General features: G+C 37.3%; 1 long non-coding RNA gene across 2 annotated transcripts in view; it reads left to right on the forward strand.

Moving 5' to 3' along the window:
• Positions 1-20203, forward strand: part of LOC125619084 — a 125608-nt gene extending 105405 nt beyond the window's left edge. For both annotated transcript variants that reach the window (XR_007350577.1, XR_007350578.1), the window contains exons 2-4: positions 1960-2061; positions 2379-2589; positions 17179-20203. This is a non-coding gene — a long non-coding RNA (uncharacterized LOC125619084). The remainder of the gene's footprint in view (positions 1-1959; positions 2062-2378; positions 2590-17178) is intronic.
• Positions 20204-20592: the final 389 nt, after the last annotated feature.

Below are 20592 nucleotides of genomic sequence, written 5' to 3' on the forward strand. Positions count from 1 at the left end.
AGGGCTTCCGCTGTTTGGAGTGCCAGGAACTCTGTGAGGGATCCAAGTTTTCAAGCTGATAAAGATGATTTCGATGTGATATTTGAAAGGGCTGTGTGACATAAAGACTTCCCTGTATGAAATCCTGGCACAGCTGGTGAGAGAAGTGTGAGTGGGTGGAGATGATGGGGATGTGAGAAGGCACAGTGCCACCCAAGGCAGGGCTGGCCATAAAGAAGGAGTGAGATACTGCAACTCCTTTTTTTGTCAAAACTCTATCCACTTAATCTATTTTTTAAAACATGCTCCAAAGATTTTTGACAACTCATTCACTAAAACAAGCCTCTATGTCTAAGTGGTGAGATTTACTTTTTTTTTTAATTTTTTTAATGCAAGATTTAAGATCACAGCATTAGCAAGAGGCAACACAATTATTAGAACAATTGGCCACTGATCACCCAGTTAATCAAATAAACTTGAACCTTGGAAGAAAAATAGGTGGTCTATGATCTGATCCCTCCTTGTTTTTATAAAGCACCAGGAAAATCTGGATAGTCCCAGAAAGAAAATTTGAAGGTATGTATTTCTAGGTCATGCCTTCAACATTAGTAATCATCAATCACCGAGGAACCTAGAACCTTCATGCATAGTAAAAGCAATAATAATAGACTGTTTTGATTCTTCAAAAAAAGAAAGATATGTGGGCTCTCCACATGCAATCCTGACCTTTGAACCCCCCTTCAAAGATGGATAAGTCCATTATAGTCCCTAATGCCTCACTAAACTTGGCCCATTGGTCTGAGGTCCTGATCTAACAGCTGAACTTCTCATGCTTAAGTGACCTCTTTAGGATTCTTTCCGAAGAAACAGCACACAGAAAGCTCTGGATCAATAAGGAGTATGGCTATTGTTGATGCTGATTTATAAGATCAAAGCATCAATTTTAAAACTTGTTATAATTTCCTGATGATATTAGTGTTCTTTACAAGGTTAAAACAAGAATGATCCAGTCAGATTTAAAGATTCATGGCCTTGTTACATTTGTACAGAAAGCGTATAAAGACATATTCAGAGTACAAGGAGCATCAGCATTCTTAGATATTTAGAAAAGTGTTGCATTCAGGAGTATAATTCCTATATTAATTAATTCCTTCGACAAGATCATGTGAGCACCTGACATGTGAGCATCTTAGAAGGAGCACATAGAGAAGGAGTTTATACTGGAGTTAGGCCCCAATTTCACATTACCATATATTAGTGCCTTTATAGAGAGAGACTCTTTCTAGATTTTCAAAAAGACCTAACATTTAAATACTTTATTATACACTAGACACAATATATGCATTTTTCTCTTCTACTCCTCATAAAAATCCTATATGGCAAGTTTTATTATTATTCTCACATTATGGATAAGAAACAAGGCAGAGAGAGGTTAAATAGCCTTTCCAAGCCCACACAGCACTGTCAATGGCAACATTGGGACTCAAAAGCAGGTAAGTTGGTCAGCAGAAGCTAGGCTCCCCCAAGACTCTTTGGGGTCTATTTACAAAAAATTTCTGACATGTAATCTCAGGTAAACTTCAAAGGACCCTTGTAAATTAAATACTACTATCATCATCTTATGACCAAAACTAACAAGGTTGAAACACTATTTAGGTCCTTCAGCTTATGTAAATCATATTTTAATGGCAAATAATCATATAAACCATTAGAAATTCTCAAATATGGGGTTTTCCACATGATATATTTTAAATATTCATCACTTAAGAAAATGTTAATATGAAATTTTAACATGAATTTTTGTCAACTCCTCTTGCAAAAGATTGCCAAGTTTAACAAATAAAAATACAGAATGTCTAGTTAAATTTGAATTTCACATAAACAACAATTGATATACATCGGGCAAACTTATACTAAAATAGTAACCATTATTTATTTGAAATTCAAATTTAACCAGGCATCCTGCATTTTATCTGGCAGGCCTATTTCTGGAAGATATATCTACTATGAAATAAATGAAGAAATTTTAAGCTGATTGGAAAAGAATAGAACATTCTTCCTTTATCATCAGCTAAACTCATGGTAAGTACATACCTGTTTAATATACCTGCTTAGCTATGTGTGGTATGGTTTCTGCCCTCCAGGAGTTTTGATGTAAAAATAGTGGTAAATTGGTGATTTATATGCTTTTGGCTCTTACCACTAAAAATTAATAAAAGGAATTACCATTTGTTTATTTTGTGCTGATTTGAGATTCCTAAAGTCTTATAAAGGCTGTGGGTATTCCAGTTTTACACATAAAGCAAAAGAGAGTAACAAGTTACTTGTCTAAGGCAACAAAGCAGAATTAGGGTTTAAGTCTTCTGGTTCTGGATTCATGCATCTTTAATACTTTCCAGTGCCTCAAAGCATCTCAGAAGAGCCATAGAATTGGAGAAGAGATGTTGCTGCTAGATGGAAATGAATACCCTACATTTCTGGGCATTCTGATGACTGCTACATACCAGAGCTCCAGATGACAGTAGATGGTGATGATTTTCCAAGGAGGTTTCTGCAGGATGCCATGGAGGCTCTCAGGCTGTGTTATCAGAGTAGTCAAGGTTGGCTCAGGTAAACAATCCAGAGAAATTTGAGGGGAACAAAAAGTAAGTCAGGAAAAGCTCACGTCTGATATAGATGGCCTAGCCATATCTTTTTCTAAAAGAATATGATGATTAACTTTATGTGTTAAATTGACTGGGCCATAGGGTGCCCAGATATTTGGCCAAACATTATTTTGGTTATTTCTGTGAAAGAGTTTCTGGATTATATTAACAGTTAAATCAATAGCCAGAGCAAAGCAGATCGGCTTTTCTATATAGGTGGCCTTTATCTAATACACTGAAGGCTTAGATAGGAAAAACATCAGACTCTCTCCACCTGAAATGAGAGGGAGTTTTTTCAGCCTGACTGTTTCCAAGATGGGACATTGTTGTTTTTCTTCCCACCTTTATTCTCAAAAAGAAAAATCACTTAGAATCTTTCTGGGTTTCCAGCCTGCTGGCCTTATAATTGGAATTAAATTGTCAGCTCTCCTGGGTTTCCAGCTTTCCAACACAGCAGATCTTGTGATTTATCAGCTTTCATAATCATGTGAACCAGTCTTCTCTCTCTTTGTCTCTGTATCTACACACACACACACACACACACACACACACACACACACACACAGAGCCCACACTCCCACTGGATCTGATTCTCCAGAAAACTCTTGAGAATAATACAGTAGTAACACAGTGGGCTCATACCACCTCTGCATCTGACAAGAAAAGCCAGTGGACCTTGCGTCTCTCACAAAACCCAGAACAGCTTTATTCTACAGTAGCTTACCCTGTCCTGCCATTACTGTAGTTAACAAAATTGACATTTTAGGATAGTCCAGGGAGCCATCTATCCACAGTTGTGTTTAGAATTTTTCTAACATTGTTTTTATCAAGTCTGTGTTTGTTTTTTTAAAGAGAGAGAGAGAAAGAGAATTTTTAATATTCTATGTTTTACTTATCGGCGGACACAACATCTTTGTTTGTATGTGGTGCTGAGGATCGAACCTGGGCCGCACGCATGCCAGGCGAGCGCGCTACCGCTTGAGCCACATCCCCAGCCCCAAGTCTATGTTTTAAAGGGATGCAAAGAATCACATTATATAAAGTAGATACAATTGGAATTATTTGATGTAGTTGGTATCCCTGGGATAGGATGCAGTGGCCCTCTGTAGCTTTGTGTGTGTGTGTGTAACACAATTTTATTTTATTTTATTACTTATTCATTTTTATTTGTTCTTTGTATATATATATATATATATTATTCTATTTATTTAAAAATCTTTTTCTTATAGAAATTAACATTTCATTATACAAAGTACATGTGCTTCCTGAAGAAAATAGAAATGTACTCTAATAAAAGAAAAAGTTGAACATACTCTAAAATTCTACCAGGAAAAAAAAATACATGATAACAGTTTCCATGTTTCTGAATTGTTAACATATGCATTCTCAATCTTCTGCTTTGCTCTGGTTATTGATTTAACTGTTAATATAATCCAAAACACAGCATATGCATTCTTAGCATATGTATGCTTATACAATTCATAGACCAAAAACCTTGAGATAATTCTTTTCAGAACAATTAATCATACAGAATTGGAATGCATTCTTTCACCAGGAAGTGATAGATTAAAATTCATCTTGCCTAAGGAACCAGAGCCTTTATATACAACTTTATACTATCCTCTTCATAAGAGTTACCTAAAAATTCTGAAACTATAAATTCTATTAAAACTGAAAATATTTTTGCAGATTGTCTATAGAATCCTCTACTTTCCTATGAATATCTCTAGTTGCATTCTATTCTCATTTTTTTAACTTAATGGTATTTCTTATTTCTAAATAATTATAGATTTACCAGAAGTAAATCTATAGTAATAGAATTGTTCCAAGTACATTTCACCCAGTTTCCCCCAATGATAGTGTCTTATATAACTGTCATACAATATCATATTGGTATAAGCCACAAATTTTATTCACATTTCGTTAATTTTGCCTGCACTCATTTATGTATGGGTATGTAAAATTCTACATGCCTTTGTTATCTGTTTAGATTTGTGTAACCACTACCATGGTCAATATACACAACTGTTTCCTCACCATGAGGATCCCTCAAACTATCCCTTTATACTCATTCCACTTCCATCTTGATCCTAAACACTTGGTGGTGACTAAGATATTCTCTATCTATATAATTTCATCATTTTTGTCATTCCCAACAATATTATTTAAATGGAATAATATGATAGGTAAGCTTTTTATTATAATTATTAGTGCATGCTAATTGTATAATTGATGAGTCTTACTGTGACATTTTCATACATGTATATATTGTGCTTCTTCCCTCCCATGCCCTTCCCCTCTTCCCCCAACCCCTGTTTTTCTTCATCTTTCCTAACAATCCCTCTTTTACTATTTTCTGGTCAATTTTTCTTTTTTCCTTTTTCCTTTTATAGTTTCTACATATGAGAGAAAACATGCAATAATTGTCTTTCTGTGTCTGGCTTATTTCACTTAACATGATGTCTTCTTCCAGTTCCATACATTTTCCTGCAAATGGCATGATTTCATTTTCCTTTATGGCTGAGTAATACTCTATTGTGTACATATACCATATTTTCTTTATCCATTCATCTGTTGGTGGGCACATAGGCTGATTCCATATCTTGGCTACTGTGAATAGTACCACAATAAACATGGATATGCAGATACTTTTTTGTTTGCTGACTTCACTTCCTTCAGAAAAATACCCAGGAGTAGGATAACTGGATCATGTAGTATTTCTATTTTTAGTTTTTTAAGGAAACACCATACTTGTTTTAGTCATGGCTATACTAATTTACATTCCCACCCACAATGTATAAGGGTTTCCCTTTCCCTGCTTCCTCTCTAGTATTTATTTATTGATTTGATGGATAATAGGCATTCTGAAGGGGGTGAGATGTAGTTTAATGTAGCTTTGAGTTTCACTTCCTTGATAACTAAAGATATTGAGCATTTTTTTCATATTTTTAGCTGTTTCTGCTTCTTTTGAGAAGCATCTGTTCAGATCATTTGCCTATTTTTTTATTGGATTACTTGTTCTTCTCTTGCTAAGCTTTTTGATTTCTTTATATATTCTGGGTATCGATCCTCTGTCAGATGAATAGCCGACAAGAATTTTCTCCCATTCTGAAGATTGTCTTGTACCTATGTTTATTGGTTTCTTTACTGTGCAGAAGTTTTTAATTTGATATCATCTGATTTGTCAATTTTTGCTTTTATTTCCTGAGCTATTTGAGTCATATTCAGTAATATTGTCTGTGCCAATATTTTGGAGTGTTTCCTCTATGTTTTCTTCTAGTAGTTTCAAAGTTTTAGGTCTTCAATTGAAGTTTTCGATATATTTTTAGTTGATTTTTTATAGGTTGAGAGATGGGGTTGTAGTTTCAATATTCTGCAAGTGGATATCCAGTTTTCTCAGCACCATTTTTTGAAGAGACTGCCCTTTTTTCAATGTAGGTTTTTGGCACCTTTCTTAAGAATCACTTGCCTGTGAATATCTGGGTTTACCTCTGAGCCCTTTACTCGATTACACTGATTGATGTGTCTGTTTTTATGTCAATACCATGCTCTTTTTAGTGCTATAGCCCTGTAGTATACTTTGAAATCAGATTTTGTGATGCCTCCAGCATAGCTCTTTTAGCTCAGGATTGCTTGTGCTTCCAAATGAATTTTATATTTTTTTTTCCTAATTTTATGAAGATGTCATTAGTATTTGGAGGCAGGGGGGTCACGTTGAATCTGTAGATTTCTTTCAGTAGTATGGCTATTCTAACAATGTTGATCCTCCCAATCCATGAACATAGGAGGCTCTTTGATTTTAAGTCTGTATATCTTTGCTGGTGGGGTGAGTTTCTTTCAGGCAGCATATTGTTAGGGTTTTTTGTTTGTTTGTTTGTTTTTTAATACAAGCACCTAAACCATGTCTTTTAGGTGAACTGTATCTATTTATATTCAGGTATTTATTGAAAGGTATGTACTTTTTCATGTCAGTTTGTTGTTTTTTCTCCTGGTTGTTTTGAATACTCTATATACATTTCTTCTGATACATTTGGTGATTTCCTGTAATGACAGTGTTTGATTCTTTACTAATTCTTGTTTGTTTACCTATTCTAGTGAAATTTATTCTTTCCCATGCTCTCCTGGTTGTGTTTATCTTTCTTTCTCACCTAGGTGTAAGATTCCCTTAACTAATGTTGGTTTAATGGTCATAAATTCTCTTAGTTCATACTTATCTTGGAAGGTCTTAATTTATTCTTCAATTCTGAAGGAAAATTTTGCTGGGTATAGTAATCTAGGTTGGCAGTTATTGTCTTTCAGGACTTGAGATAACATCATTGCATGCCCTCCTGGATGTTAGCATTCCTGCTGTGAGTTCTGCAAGTATTCTGAAGGGTTTGCCTTTAAGTATGACTTGGTGTTTCTTTCTTGTAGATTTAAACTGCACTTTCATCCGTTTAACATAATAATATCAAGAAGAAATTCTTTTCTGGTCATGTGTATTTGCGGTTCTAAATGCTTCTTATACCTGGATGTTCATATCTTTCCCAAGAGTTGGGAAATTTTCTATTGTTTCACTGAATAGTCTTTCTATGCCTCTGGCTGTAACTCTTCTCTCTCATCTGTTCTTATTATGTATATGATTTGTCTTTAATGATGTCTCAGAGGTCTTGCTTTTTTTCTTATTACTCTTTGAATATGATAATTCCTCAACTTCATCTTCAAATCCTGATATGCTTTCTTCTACTTGGTCTAGTCTAATGGTGAGTCTTTCAGTTGACTTTTCAATCAGATTTATTGAACTTTTTATTTTCAAAATTTCTTTTTAATTCTTTCTCAAAATCTGTTTATTTAATTTCTCATTCACATATTTATTAACTCATTAAACTATTTATGTGTATCTTTTGGAACTCATTGAGATTTTTAAATCATTCTCTTAAAATCTTTGACATCTCATCCACTCCAACATCTTTGTCATCAGTTAATAGAGAGTCATAAACTTTAGGAGATGTCATGCTGTCTTGTTTTTCATATTTCTCATGTTTCTATATTGAGATTTGTGCATCTATTTAGATCTGTATCTCTTTTACTTTTTTGATGATGTTCTTAGTAAGCAGCCTTCTCTGACAATGTGCCCTGGGATATTAGATTGTTGTGTAGTATTGAGTTTAATTTGAATTGGACTTTGTAGTGTCGTTTCCATGTAATCTCTTTCACTGTGATTAGAGGGTTTTGACACTGCATACTATGTTGGAACCTGAAGGATCCACTTTCTTTGAAGGCCTTACAAATGTGGAGTCCTTCTGGTGGTTCAGAGAGTTGTGCTTTGGATGGAAGAATGTACAACATGTACCCTCTTGGCTACTCCTTCAGTCTTATCAGCAGTATGTAGTCCAATAAGGTATGAGAGCAACCTATGCTGAAGTTCCTTGTAGGTAGCAGTACCCAAAATCATTGTGTTATTTCTCTTTGCTGTTGCTATGTGGAGAAATATTTAGGAACCGGGATTTAGGCTCCCTGAGCCATGCCTACTTGAGTCAAAGCTGAGAGATTTTATCTCTATATTCTTTAAGTATCTCCCAAAGATTTGAGCAGGGATAAGGTGAGTAGTGGCTGGAGTAAAGTACTTAGTAGTGGGCTGGGAGTATAATACAGCAGCAGAGAACCACCCAATAATATGTTCAAGGTGCCAGGCTCAATCCCCAGCACTGCATAGAAAGAAGAAAGCAAATAATACCAATAACAACAAAAATAAACCAGATAAAGAAATAAAGCAAAATTAAAATGACTACCAGCACAATACCAACTGCAACAAAAAAGAAAAATAATATAGAATAAACTAAAAAGTTAAAAAATAAAACTAACAAAAATAAATAAATAAAAATAAAATAATTTTAAAATGAAGAAAAGTTGGAAAATGAAGAAGAAAAGGTCCAAAGTTTAAAAGGAAAAAAGGGGTTAGGCAGGAGAAAGATAAAAAGTGAAAAAAAGAAATAAAGACAAAAATAAAAAAGATATTAAGAGAAGAAAGAGAGGAAAATGCAAAAAAGAAAAGCATATATATATATATATATATATATATACACACACACAAATGAAAAACAAAAATCAAAAATCTAATAAAAATTAATAAAAAACAAAATTTCCTCTCATGCTCAATTATGCAGGCTCAGAATGGATAATTGTATTCTATGTTGATTATGCCTTCTTTCCATGCCTTCTTAGGCTGTGCACTCCTTGGGGAGAGCAAAGGTTGAAGGTTATTCACCCCCTTCTTTCCTTTGTTGTCTTCCCTAGGAAAACAGCAGTAGTTTGTGGCCAGAGCCAGTTGGAATACTTCTCAGTTGAACTGCATAGCCAAAATTAACTAGGGTGAAACTCAGTTCCCCAGGCAAAGATTTACTCCAGAGTTGTTTGAGCTGTGTTCTCTGAGACTGGAGAGACACCAGCATTGCAATGTGTCTCCAAGGTAGCGTGAAGTAGAGAACTTGTCTGGCACAGGCCCCCTCCAGTGTGCTTTGCACTGTACACTCCAAGGGCAGATCTGGTGTTGGGCACTGCAGCATGTCAAGGATTCTGGTGCCTTTTGTGTTGCACGCTCTTAGTGTAGGGAGAGGTCATGGAATCACAACTATGTGACCTGAGGTGAGCAGGGGTGATGGCAGGCTCTATGAAATCTGCTTCCCACAACTGATATTCTGAAAGTTGGCTCCGGTACCAAATCACATAGGACTACTTATCTCCCTGAACTCCTGAAGCTAGATTCTCAAACCACCAATTTTAAGAGGGAAGCATACTCTCTTCCTTTACACATCATAGTCCAGTTTCTCACTGCATATAATTCCCAACAGGTTTGTATCATAGGCTCTCCTCTGGAGCAAAATTGACTCATAAGGCAGTTTCACACTGAGCCAGTATAGTAATCTTGCCAGTGGGATCCAGAGGCAGGAAAACACAGGAGCTTTTGACTCCCAGAGTGGTAAACTCAGAGGAGACCTTCTCAAGATGGCTCCCTGTTACAACCAAGTGAGAATATGCTAGAAAATTTATAGAGCTTCTCTGGAGCCAGTTTACTGCACAGATCCCAAATCTATTGTCTCATTGCACTGAATTTCTGTAAAACAACAGTTCTGTGCTTGTGGTATACATCAGGACTTTCCTTTTTCACCTTTACCTCCATCCTCTTCTGTGCTGCCATGTGATTGGTCCACAGGGACTCCATTCACCCTCTGTTCCACTATCCAAAGTTTCTGAGTTTCTCCAAGTTCCTGTCCACTATTAAACATCAGTGTTCTTCCACAGTTAGCCAAATCCATTCACAACTGCTCTCCAGTTGTTCAGATTCAATCTTATGGAGAAGTGGGCAAGTGGCAGGCACCTCTACTCTGCATGTTGAATCTCCCAACTCTTATCTGGCTCTTTAAAACCAAAGTTCACAGATTCTTACTGATTGTAAGTAAACAGTGTGTGAAATAGTCACATATTCAGAGAATCTAAAGGGTGGCTAAGTTGTATAATGAGGAATTATACAATAAGTTGTATAATGTAGAGTTTGGATTCCAAACTCATTTGAAGTTCCAAAACATTTTGGAAAATAAAGGGTAACTAATCTAGTTTTCTTGACTTTTCCTGAGGTCAAGCATATATAGAGAGAGCAAAAGTGTTCCAGAATTGCCAGAATTTACATATCATCTAGAGGTACATTTTGAAGACTGCTCAAGGCCTTTATCTGGCTTGCCTGATGTACCTCTCCAACCTTTCCTCCTACTTCTCCCCTATACATATTGTATACACATGACATTCCTAGTTTCCTAACAGCCTGCCTGAGTTTTACTTTGCAGTGCTTCTCGGACTTCCCTGTAACTGCAGCAGGTCTCCTGCAGATCTTGTTAAATGCAGAGCCTCATTAAGTAGTTCTGGAGTGAGTCCCAAATTTCTACTTTCCTAACCAGCTTCCGGAGACCCCACCTTGAGTATTAAGATTTTAAGGCTTAATTCAAACTACTACTGGGTTTCAGTTCATTTTGTTTTTATAGAAATAGAGGCTCTATCCTTCTTTTTATCAGTGATTCACAAACCTGTTTATGCATTTGTATCTCCTAAATCACTTCTAAACCTACCAGCACCTGTGCCTGATCCCCAAAATTGTGGTTGATCTGGTACATAGCCCAGGCTTTGGAATTTTCAAAAGATACCCAGGCGATTCAATATGCAGATAAATTTAGGAACCACTGCATTCATCGTATTTTCATCATAGCTATAATTAGTATTCGTGCCTAGTTTGTCTTCACTTTCGTCTAATGGGCCATCTTAGCTCAGTAATTTCCTGAGGGCAGGAAATTTTTTACCTCACACTAGTACTCAATGTACTGAGTAAGTAAACAAATTTAAAACACATAAATGAAAATTAAAATGAATATGTAGAAGATATTATCCATGACACTAGCCCCCAGTAGAATAGGGTGTCCCCAAAAGTCTTTTACCTAAAAATAATTTGTCCAACTTTCTCTTCCTAGACTTTAAGAACTGCTGCTCTTTACCTTCTGACTGTTTTACTCTGTGAGTTTCATCAAGAAAGTTTTCCTGCAGTTTTTATTTCACAGTTGATTTTTCACTTGTTACTATGTTCTTAATAAAGAATCCAGCACAGCTCAGGGATGCAGGGACATGTGCCTGCTACTTCCTGGGATTCCAAGAAAGCTGGAATAGGAACTGCTCCATTTTGTCCCTAGCCTCTCCCCAGGGGGCTTCATTCATCACCTGAACAGAATCTGGAACAATAGAGTACAGCCTTTGACTTCATCCTTAAGGGATACCTTTTACAGGAGCTGAATGTTTCTGAAAAGATTGGGTCAATTCTCTCTTATATTACACTCTTCCCTGTTAAGACTTCCGAACATCTGCCAATATAGTGGAATTGGCAAGCAGTAAAAGCCTAGACCTCAAGATTCTGTCTCAGGACAGAGTAAGTAAAACCCTCACCCCACCCCAGCATGCCACCAGCTACATGACAAGAAGCATGACTTCTTACAGACTACAAGTTTCATAGTCTCACCTGGGAGGTAGGCAAAGGTTCTCCACACTGTCTTTATTCTTAGAGAATTATTAAGTCTTACATTTACCATCTGTGCTGATGGCCACTTCTTAAGTTCCCAGGTACTCAGGCTACTTCCTGATACTTAGAACATATTTGTGTGAAGTGCTGATCTCATACCTGACCCAAAGAAGAGTGTAAAGGCCCTGGGGTAATGTACAGGTTAGGAGAGAAGTTAGGTGCTTATAACAAAGAACAAAAACAACTAGGATTTTTTTTTCCTCATCTAACAAGATTTTTGGCTAATGCTGGAGTTTGAGACACAGGAACAAGACTCCTTCTGTTTTATGCACCAACATATTTAAAAAGAAAATATTATCACATCATGGTTGCAAGATGGCTGCTACATGTATGAAATTCATGTTCTTAACTGTAGGCTGAGAGAAGAAGGAAAGGACAACATCCCTTCCAGAATGCTTAAGCTCTGAGTTCATATCACAAGGTTACCCTCAGAGGCAAGGGTCTGAGAAAGAGTACTTTTAGTTAGGCACAAGGCCAACTTAACCATTAGGCATAGTAAGCAAAGTACCACAAGCTCACCATACTTTTAGAGGCCTACCAAAATGTTTAGGTTTACTTTCTTTTAAAATTAGAATTAAAAAGAATACAATAAATATGAATATATAATAATTCACCCAGTCTAGATTATATTTGAATTTATACCAGCGCAGTTGTAAAATATAATCTGAATTTTATTTTTTAAATGGATGAAGGGGCCCACAAAGGCAAAAGCATCTAAGGACTCTGAAGTTATGATACAGTCCTGATTCATCACATCAATATTTAAAATAAAGTAAGAGTTTTGTTTGATTGTTTTGCTTTTGGCTTTAAAAAGGATGATTATTCATAGCATTTTTATTTGTAAAGCTCAAATGAGAAAGCACTAAAATATCCATTGTTAGGGGAATGAATAGACAACATCCTCACAGTGGAATACTACCCTCCAATAAGAAATGAATCACCTACACACAGGAGAACAAGGATGAATCTCGGAATAATTATGCTGAGTTAAAAAATTCAAAGAGAATACACACTCTATGTGTCTATGATTCTTTTTATAGAAAATGCAAACTAACCATAATGACTGAAAGTTACTCAATAGTTGCCTACAGCAAAGGAGGTAGAGTGGGAAGGATCAAAAAAGCAGGAAGAAAATTTGGGGATTGTGGTGGTGGTTTCACAGATCTAAAAAACATCAATATGTTTTAAAATACACAGTTTATTTTATGTCAACTACACCTCTGTATCATTATTTTTTAATGAAGGAATAGATAATGGAATTGGCAAATTCACATTTTCTGTCCCAATGTGCTATGATTTCATCTTCCTCCTCTAATTTAGCTATTTTCAGATTTGAAATAATCAAACTCCATGGATCCCTTTCTCAAAAATTGGGTATCTAAGGAGCCAGGTTTATAATTTTCTTCACTGAGTGCTGCATGCATAAGTATCTCTTTTTGTTGTTGTTGTTGTTGTTGTTTTTAGATATACATGACAGCAGAGTGCATTTTGACATATATACATGGAGTATAACTTATTCTAATTAGGATCCTATTCATGTTATTGTACAAGATGTGGAGCTTCACTGGTGGTGTATTCATCTATAAACATAGGAAAGTTATGTCTGATTCACTCTACTGCCTTTCCTAATCCCATCCTCTCTTCCTTCCTTTCCTTCCCCTTTGTCTAATCCAATGATCTTCTATTCTTCCCTCCCCAATCCTAAATCAGCATCCACATACCAGAGAGAACATTTGACCTTTGGTTTTGGGGATTGGCTTATCATGAGTATCTGTAATACCCTGACACTTGGCTTATAGCTAGTATTCTTTGGAAGTTGATCCTAGTATTCTTTGGAAGTTGAGCCTAGGTATATAAATTACACACAAGTTACCCATGGATCAGTGATACAGGCCTGCCTCTTTTCTCTTTTGGGGTGCATTTTAAGATATTAACACCCGAGTTTCTGGCTGGGCCACTATCCAATATGCTCCCTGTAGCTCCATAGTTATAGTGAAGCTGCTATGGGAGTGCCGTGCATGTTTCACCTGCTGGGATCATCTGGTGTCACTGTCTAGTACCATCACAAAGCAGGTTCTCACTGCTAGCCCTGTGAGTATGTTTCCTGATTCCCTGGGTCTCTTCACCTGCTGTTTTTACCTAACACCTTCCTGTCCACCCTTCATTCTTTACCTTCACTCCCAGGTACATATTACTTCTCACTACACAGATGAGAGTTCTTTTTCATCCTGCAATGTCTGCAGTTCTGGCTATTTGCCTCCACTGTGGCTCATATTGGTTTGGCTGACACGAATAGTAGTGAACTCCTGGATCAGTGTGTGCTGATTTTGTTTAGGGTGATCTCTGGCACTCGGAATGGAAAAAAATTGATTGGAGGGAGACTTGTGTTCTGAGCTGTTGCTCCATTTCTTCTAGAATATTTCAATCCAAATATACTTTGCAAAGCAAAAACTCATTTTCTTTTAAAGATTCCCTATTTTGGGTGAGATTCCTATTCCTTCAAGGAACACGACTTTGACCACACTTATTAACACACAAAGAAGGCAGACAAAGTGTAATTCTTACCTTAGTAATCAGCCCAAAAGGGAGTGGCAGCCCAGATCACTGGTGGTTGTAGACACTCACCCACATGGCAGCCAGGCTATGAGACCTGTATAACAGTCTCTGATTTTTTTTTAAATTTTGATTCCAATAGCTATGACTATAATCCCATGTTTTCCTAATGATTTTGAGAGAAAGAAGTGAAATGCCAAGGTGAGGAAATAAAAAGCAAGCTCTTAAAAAAAAAAAAAAAAGAAGCAGTTACAGATTTTGAAGATGACTGGACACAAGTACGGATGAAGTTGAAGATGTATGTGCAAGAAAAGAGGAAAAAAAGGATGGTTAGAGCTGTTATTGCTGCCCCAACATCTACCATAGAGAAAGTCAAAGGGTCATATGAGATTTTCCATACAAAAAGTATTTGCAACCTCATTCATCGTCATCTAAAATTGTTCTTCCTTCTCCAGTGGGAGGATCTCCAGGGGCGCCTAGGAATTTCTCCATTGGTAGCAAGGGTGGCATGTGTTAGGTGGGTGGTGGCAACTTGGTGGCTACTTAGAACAAAGCAGCTGGAAAAGAACATCAATCAGATGCCAGCGGAAACGCCTGTCAATCAGCCAGATCTCCTGACTAACACCTGTCAATCAGCAGGACCCCCTGGCCAATCCTGAGGTTCAGCCAACTTCCCTGACCAACTCCAAGGGGGCAAGGGACCCTAAAAACACCTTTTCCTGTCCCAAGCCCTTCCCTTCCTGCTGTAAACCTCATAAAAGTCCAGTCCGGTCGAGCTTCCACGCGGTTTCTCCTCAGACCCTTCCCTTGTCCCCTCTGTGGGTCTGATCGAGTTCTGCCAGGAGTGATATCTCAATAAAGCCTGTTCAGCGGCCCTTTTAAATCTGCCTCCTTTGGTCGCTGCCTGCCTCGCCTGATCTGACAGCATGTTAATGCATAAAGCCCTCAGAAGTATAGTGTCTGAGCAGGTGGAACCTTGGGAAACAAGAGCAAGTGGGAGTCGGCATTGTCTTAGGGAAGGTGAGTGAGGCAGGGAGAAAGGTCACAGTTAGTGGCATACAGAGGGATGCCTACAACATATTACCTGAAATTCTTTAGCAGAGATACATAGTCAATCATGTTAAGGGCATGATTCACACAGAAAAATTAGATAAAGATTGGAGGTTGAAACTGAGAAAGAACATAAAAAATAAGGTAAAGTTGGAAAATGTGAGCTATTAGAAATTCCTGGTGCCCTTAACAATACACTGTAAATATTTTTAAGGTTTATTTTCCATTAGCTAGCACTTGGAGAGCCATAGCAGTATCTTCCTTCTCACAGTAGAAATAAATCAACACAGCATAGCAATTTAAAAACACAGGTTTCAGAGTAAATACAGAAAGGAGTGGTTTTCAGCAATAGTTAAAAGTCTGAACATGAGTGCACTAGAAAACTTTTTTCTCCACAAGAAAAAAAAAATAGTCTTCTTGTATAGTGTTTGCTCATTTCCTTGGTATAAATACCCTCACCATGGCTGATTTCAAACTTCCAATATTTTAAAATTCAGCTTTCAAATTTTGTGAAAATTTAACAACTGTCTCTCATTAGCTGAAGTGATCCCACCCTCACACTGTACTGTCTCTGTTCTCTCAAAAGAGGACCAACATCACCATATCATAGGCCTCTGAGCAGTAGAAAATTATAGCATTATGTCCACCAGATAGATATTCACCAAAAATATTTTCTAATATTTATTAGCTTTTCTGAAAGCAACACCAGAATTTTCTCCTTTTGAAAAAAAAAAAAAAGATGCTGTTGTGCAATGCTAAATTTCCTGACATCATTTTCTAAATGAGGAAATCTTAGTAGCATTGACCTTTGCCTACCCAAGGTTTATCATTGCCCAATCAGCTAATTCCTTTACTCAATGTTTTGCTTGTAAGTTGGGGATTGCTTAAACTAGTGGCTGCCCCAGGCTATGTCCTTCCTTATTACCTGACTATATGCACACAGTCTGCCACCTTAATCCTTCCCCTAAAGGCCTTTTAAGCAGGAGTCAAGCTAGCAATTCCTTTATTTTTTATTTGTGGTTAGAAAATAGAAGGTTTTTATTCTCTGAGAACATTTAGACACCAATTTCCAGGGGTATCACTTAATGTGCCTTTTGAAAGAGCTGTGGGACTTTGATTGTTTCCAGATGAACTTTCAAATGGCTCCTGTGGTCAAGTTCAATTCTTATTCTCAGAGAGCAAAGAATGCTTGAAATATTTACAGAAAGCTTGTACAGGTTAGCCTATCCCCAAAGAGGAGGCTTTAATGATAACTCCAATGTAAAATCCTTGAAGAAGGGTCATTCCTTTTTCTACTTGGTGTCACCATGGCACAGCCTACATCTTGATCTTTCAATCTTCTCATTAAATCTTGGTCTAACTGAATTGAATTATCAATATAAATAGAGCTAATTTTAAAACAATTCTGTTTTTTCCCCCCAAAATAATTCAGAATATTTAGTTTTCCTGGAAAAAAACAAACATATTCTTTATGACCCTGGCTAACAGGAATGCCAGTACTCAATCAAATAAAATATTGTCAGTATCATATTCTTATATCTCTTATATCTCATGATATATCTATACTGATATATCTGTAGCATCAGTATAGAAAAGGAAAATAAAGGGAGTAAAAGTTAGAAAAAGGAGAAAGTATTCTGAGAGGTAGGATTGGTGGTCAGATTGCTCACTTTTCTAAATCAAGGTTTTTTTTTTATAAAGTGGGGGCTTATGTTACCTAATTCAGAGGAGGCTGTGATGAAGATGAATCAGGATAATGTCTATAAAATGATAATGTGGTACTTTTCTCACACCTTAAGATGTGAATAACTGTTATCTGTATAATTACTATTATTGTTGTTGCTGTTATGTTTATAGAAAGTGCAGTTACCAGTCCAGGCAGATCTGTTGTGTGGCTGTCATCACCATAGAGAGACATTAGAAGATTAGTGTTGAAAAGAAAGAACATGAGAAAAGCATGTACTCCTAATTGAGGTATGTCAAAGTCATCTTCTTTCATTGGGAAATTTTTCGTACTAGTTCACAACTTTCACCACCAGTAAGCAAGTCTTTGAGAAAGCAATAACCTGAGGTATGATTCTTTTGCTCTCTACTAAATCAAGGAATGGAATGCCCACCAAAGATGGTATGTGATTTTTTTTAAGGACTTGTTTTTAAATTAATGAATGTCATGAAGAGAATGCACCACCTTGAGTGAGGGGTCCTGTACTAGTACTCCCATTACTTGTGCAACTGTGTGGCAGAATTTGAGAAATGAAACCTGAATGCTGCGATTGCCTTGCTGTGGACAAGATCACATCCTGTGAGTGGCTGTGGGGATGCCTTCTGGAGGATAGAGGGTTTCCCTCTGCAAATTTCCATTCCATCTATATGACCCTATCTTCAAAAAAGGACTATTTCCTTTTCTCAGAAATGAGGTGAGATTGGAGTCCTCAATTCTGGCTAAAGAAGAGCAAAGTAAGTCTTCCTATTTGCAGAAGTTAGGATGTAGGGAGTTAAGGAATGAGAGAGCCTTTGGGAAAACCCTATGGAAAACTGTAGATGGGGCTTCTAGGAAATATCCTGTCTCGAAGCTAGTAGTAAATTTTCTCTTTTTGCATTGCAGTTGCCTTCTCTTATTCCCAGTATTTCTTTAATCCTTGTTAGTCATTGCTGCATAGTTTTAGTTGGTACTTAGAGGAACTACCATGTCCATATGGGAGAGTTCATTGTCCATGCTTAGGGAGGAAACAAGTTATTAGATGGCAAAAGATGAAAATAGAAAATATAAAAGAAGTTTCAGATTAGAGAAAGCAAGCTGGCTGAAGGGTTCAGAGGTGACCCAGTCGTTTAATAGAACATAAAAGCATTCATTCCTAAGGGAGTTTTCAAAAGTTCCCTCAGCATGGTGGGAGAGTAAAGAAGAATTTGGTCAAACCAATTTTCCATACCATACAGAATGGGGCTCCAGATCACTGTTGTGTTGTCTGTGTTTATTATTATCATCGTTTGAACTGAAAGAAAAAGTTACCCAGAAAGCTGGAGAACTAGTTGACATTGTAGTTAAATTAGTTTTCTAGTGCTGCCATAACAAATACCACAGTGTGTTTGGCTTAAACAACATACATTTATTTTCTCACAGTTCTGGAGGATGGAAGTCCAATCAAGGTGTAGGCAGTTTTGGCTTCTTGTGGGGCCTCTTTTTTGGCTTGTAGATAGTTGCCTTCTTCTTCTTTTTTAATATTCATTTTTTTTAGTTGTAGTTAGACACAATACCTCTATTTATCTATCTATCTATCTACCTATTTATTTATTTATTTTTATGTGGTGCTGAGGATCGAACCCAGGGCCTCGCCTGTGCTAGGCAAGCGCTCTACCACTGAGCCACAACCCCAGCCCCAGATAGTTGCCTTCCTTCCATGTCCTCAGATGGCCTTTCCTTTGTGTAAGTGCATTTCTGGTACCTCTTCCTGTTCTTTTACAAACAATTCTCACAAAAGATAAAAGAAGGAAGAAAAGAAGGAAGGAAGGGAGGGAGGGAAGGAGGGAGGGAGGAAAGGAAGGAAATTGCTGAGAAATAGACAAAAGGACACAAAATCTATAAAAGACCCCAACTCCAGAAAAGCCACACTGTTCTCCTGGGACACAGACCATGCAATGCCTATCCTGTATGTTACCTTCATTTCTCACTTTTCCAGTAAGCTCAATGCAATTCATTTGAAATTTTCCCTGTGAGATTGCAAGAACCAGTGACTGCAGATTCCCATGGTTACTTAGTCTCCCCGGGCCTCCTCTGCATCAACATCAATGTCAGGATAACAGCCTCTTTCTTTATTCTGATCCTTTCTCTTGTCCTCTGCAAAGCATGGCATCATTTTTAACTGATTGCCTTTTTGGAACCTCAGGCTATCTCTGGAGGCTAACTTATATATTCATGGAGAGACCTCCATTAGGGTTTCGTGGTATGGTATGATGGGGAGGACTGCAGGGCTAAAATCATGAAAGGAAGGAAGCCTCCAGTCTTTAGGCCCAGCACACAAGAGCATGGTTAAGAGAAGGCAAGTTGTACTGCAGGCAAATCTGCTTTCTGCACTCAACTTCCCAACCACCTCTGGGCATCGGATACTTCATTCAAATGCACTCGAGGCAAAGCACTCAAACACTCACTGAGTATTTCCCTGGCAGATTTCCAGTACTTCATTCTTCTTGTTAATGGTGACAGAGAAAATTACACAAAGCATTCAGGATGTTGATATGCCACTTGCCTCACAGTTTACTTCAAAGCTTCTTCAGAGTTTTCTGAATTTTACTTTTTGGAACAAAGAATATTATTGGCATAAGCATCAAGTATGCCAGTGAAGTTAGTCCTAGTGTTTTTGGTAAGCAAGTTCTGAATTTTTAGGTCAGAAGCAATCTGTCTTTTAGCAATTAAAAGCCAATGGCCATGTAATAACAAGTTTAGTCAAGTTTTGTTGGCACAGACTTATTTCTCCAACTTACAGATTCTCCAATAGAAACAGCAATAAAGTTTTTTTTTTTAATTTGTTCTAATTAGTTATATATGACAGTAGAATGCACTTTGACACATCATACATAAATGGATTGTAATTTCTCATTCTTCTGGTTGTACATGATGTAGAATCACACCAGTAGTGTAGTCATGTATGTACATAGAGTAATAAATGTCAGGTTCATTCTACTATCCCTCCTACCTTCTTACCCCTCCACTCCCTTCACTCCCTCTACCTAATTCAAAGTACCTCTATTCTTCCCAAGTGCTGCCCACCTGTCATGCTTGGCTAAATTGTGAATTAGTATCCACATGTCAGAGAAAACATTTGGCCTTTAGGTTTGGGGGATTGGCTTATTTTAGCATGATATTCTCCAGATCTGTCCATTTACTGCAAATACCATAATTTCATTCTTCTTTAAGTCTGAGTAGTATTCCATTGTGTATATATATCACAGTTTCTTTATCCATTCATCTGTTGAAGGGCACTTAGATTGGTTCCATAATTCAGCTATTGTGAGTGGAGCTGCTTTAAACATTGATGTGGCTGTGTCACAGTAGTGTGCTGATTTTAAGTCCTTGGGTATAAACCAAGGAGTGGGATAACTGGGTGTTAGGATGACCTTAGGCCTGAGCCTAAGCAACTCCATTTTAAAAACTCCAGTTTGAAACCTGCAGTTTCACCAGATACCACCCACAGATCCCTCCAGTATAGCCACAAACAAGTGGCTTCCCCTCACCCTGATAAAGAGAGTGAAGCCCTTGACAGGCTGACATCTCTT

This window comes from Marmota marmota, unplaced genomic scaffold (genome assembly GCF_001458135.2).
Source record: "Marmota marmota marmota unplaced genomic scaffold, marMar, whole genome shotgun sequence".
NCBI lineage: Eukaryota > Metazoa > Chordata > Mammalia > Rodentia > Sciuridae > Marmota > Marmota marmota.